The sequence below is a fragment of the Gadus morhua genome, chromosome 7 (genome assembly GCF_902167405.1).
Source record: "Gadus morhua chromosome 7, gadMor3.0, whole genome shotgun sequence".
Taxonomy (NCBI): domain Eukaryota; kingdom Metazoa; phylum Chordata; class Actinopteri; order Gadiformes; family Gadidae; genus Gadus; species Gadus morhua.
Window position 1 is genome coordinate 1,968,366 of NC_044054.1, and position 3,672 is coordinate 1,972,037.

Sequence of the window (3,672 nt, forward strand, 5' to 3'; positions counted from 1 at the left end):
AGATGAGATATTTAGATGCAAAAAGCACACAATACTTGCAGGCAATTGCTGGTCATATATATTTGTAATAAAAGTACGAACAAAGATACATCACAACATGCATCAACAAACAACATAACAGGCAAACATTACAATAATCTGAGGCCTCAGATGGGAGCTTCTCTTTGCGCGTTACTTCATACTCTAAAGGTACGCTCGGGAGAAGTCCACCGATTGTTCAGAGTCGTGAGTTCTTATTCACTTGGCTTGGGTTCTGGAGGGGCTGTGTCCCCCAATAAACCAAAAGCCTTTGTTTACCAGATGGTAATCTTTACAATTGAAGCTCCCCTGGATGCCATTGGAGGGGTTGGCGGCCATGCCATGTAACCCTCTGGCTTCGTTGACGCTAGCCAGGGGGTCGAGGAACAGGCCCATACATCAAAGGATTGCATGGAAGATGATTTACAACACACGAAAACATAGGAACAGGCAGGCAATAAAATGCATCAAAATAGTAACAAAACTTAACTTCATAGATAGACCAAAAACGTAACAACATGTAGATTTTCCATCACAGTTGGCAAGGTCCACGAATCCTGTAGTGACCCAGGGATTGTTAAGGGAGCACGAATCCTTGTCAAAAAGAAGACATGGCCAGCAAAATAGTCGCTGAGGTTTGTTGCTGCCAGCTAGCCACTTCGTTTGTGTATAGTTTTCTTCATTGAACGTCCGAAAGAAGCCTTGCTTTCAAATCTCCACGGGCAGTTTCAGCTTCGGTGTTGGCCTGCCATCGGATTTTATTTTGATTCGCTGCTATTTTTTATTATAAAGTAAATAATCTAAATCTCCACCCTCCATAACTGCACTTGCTAAGTAGGCTACTCAAAAATGAGAACAATTCAAACTTGCTAATTTCGCGCTATTTGTTTTGTTATAGATTTTTCGGTGACGTTGATAATGATGCTTTGATTTGATTGGTGTGAAGCCAAGGGCCGAGTGGCTTCCCTTGGCACCCTCCTGACACCCTCCCGACCAATCAGAGGAGGGCAGTGTCATGACGGTAGCCTCACCTGATTGGTCAATTCTTTCTTTTTTTTTCACCAAGGGATGCCAGCTCGGGCTGGCTTCCTCGCCGTGAGCAGTGTCGTGTTTCGCCGCGTCTTCAGTATATAACAGGGGCGCAGTATCGCGCATTGTGAAATTGTCAATGAGAGGAGAAAATGGGGAAGAAATGACAGCAACACAGCACAAAATAATTAACAAAACTGTTAATATAAATGTTTTTATTGGATGACAACTACAGCCTAAAAAAACAGGGAAGCCTGGCTTCCCTTGGCCTCCGGGAGAAAACGCCACTGGAACTGTCTGCTATTGGGTCCTACCTGCCTGCCTGCCATCCGCTAACCGTGACAGAATCTCTGTCTGAAGCCTCTCCCTGACTGTCTGCTACAGCCTGGTCTTTCCCCTGACACATGACCTTCTCCCTGTGCTACCTATTGACACACAGGTAATAACATTTTAGAGTATAAATAAGACTAGTTCAGAAATAGCTGTGGAAATGATAAGGCCTAAAAAAAGAAATTGTTCGGTTTCGGTTTCCGACCGACCCTGTCAATTTATGTGCGACCCAAATTATTTTATGATGTTGGAAGAAAAAATCCTATAGACATTTCCTTAGCCAGTTATAATCTCTCCTCCAAATTCTCCTGCAATGATATAGATAATAAATGTGCAAAGCAAATCTTATAAATAGTATTAAGAATAGTAGTGGTGACCATCCTTGCTGGCCTCTGGTCCACTGTCTCCTCTCTCACCCTGCTCTTTCTATTGTGGCAATAAAGATTTAAAAATATGTGGAAAGCAACATTTTGAAATAGAATTAGAATGCAGTAGCAGTAGTGAAATTGTTGTAGTCGAGTTTAACCTCAAAGTCCCTTTATGCTATCAATATTCCCTCTCAGCCAGTTATAACAGAGACGTTCTAAGGACTTTGGTTATAATTTCTCCTCACCTGCTGTGAAGACCCTCCCTGTTCATTCCTACTGCTGCTGGACTCTGGTCCACTGTCTCCTCCCTGACCCTGCTCTTTCTATTGTATGAAGATTAAAAAATATGTGCAAAACAATAGTGTGCTTCTGTGCAGAAATGCAAGGAGGGGGTTTATTCCTAGGTGGTACAGTAGCCAAAACTTGTAGTCGAGTAGGAGTCCGAAACTCCGCCTTCTCATGGTGCGTTCAAAGGCGGCTCGGAAAAACGCGTTTCCACGTGTTAGAAATGAATTGAATGGTTGTAATGGCTGTAAAAAGTGCGGGGGACAGAGGGCACAGATACAGGAAGTGGGGGGGACATGTCCCCTGCGTACCCCACGTCCGCTACGCCCATGGCAGGACGTCCAAACACACAGTAAGCATATACATTAGGTGCCGAGACGTAGAACATCCAATTCTTGCGTGCATTAAAAGTCGTACCTTCAAGTGTGTAAACCAAAGACCGATAAAAGATGGGACTCGATGCCAAGTGAAAAACGACCAGATAATCTTACTCCTTATACTTTCTTATAACCTGTTTTAATGAGTTGAAAGAAACAATGGAGCACATGAGTTGGGTATATATATATATATATCATCAGTAACAAACAAGTGCTCCATAAAAACAGACACACAGCCAAGAGAGGTTCTTTGGGCGATTGGACGAGCAGATCTCCGGTCCGCTAACACTCGGGCTGATTCTTTGGGAGGAGGAGGTCGCAGGTCGAGGGTGGGTCACTGTCGGGGGTCTGATCGCTGGCTAATCGCGTCGTCAGGGTCCGCCCTCTGAGACGCCGTCGTTCGGCTCGCGTCGACGGCGGCGGCCGAACCAACCCCCCGGCGGGAACGGGTTGAACCCGGTCAGATCTGGGGAGAGGAGTAACCCGGTCAGATCTGGGGAGAGGAGTAACCCGGTCAGATCTGGGCAGAGGAGTAACCCGGTCAGATCTGGGGAGAGGAGTAACCCGGTCAGATCTGGGGAGAGGAGTAACCCGGTCAGATCTGGGCAGAGGAGTAACCCGGTCAGATCTGGGGAGAGGAGTAACCCGGTCAGATCTGGGGAGAGGAGTAACCCGGTCAGATCTGGGGAGAGGAGTAACCCGGTCAGATCTGGGGAGAGGAGTAACCCGGTCAGATCTGGGGAGAGGAGTAACCCGGTCAGATCTGGGGAGAGGAGTAACCCGGTCAGATCTGAGGAGAGGAGTCTGCGTGGGCACATCGGATGGTTGGATCAGAATCAGAGTCGCTTTTATTCGCCAAACGCTTCAATGGACACACAGGAATTGACCTTGGCATTCAGCGCTTAAAGGACAAATCCGGTGCAAAATGGATTTTGGATATGTTATGTATGATATCGAGTTGGAATGTTCGTTTTGGAGCACAAAAACCGCATATAGACGCATTCTTCAGTTGGCTGTTTTTAGCCGATTCTACCAAAACGCTATAAACTTGGAACAATAGGGGCATGTGGTCAAAACTAAATCGTTATTTTAAACCACTTAAAATGCTAAAAGTAGCCTGACACTTCTTTAGTAGTATAATAACGGTCTTAACATATAAAACGAGGCTTTGATAACTTTGTAAGTGTACAGATTGTTTATAAAAAAGGACATTTTATGCACACAATACCATCAGTAGATCACCCGTCGACGCCCACGTGTTTAAG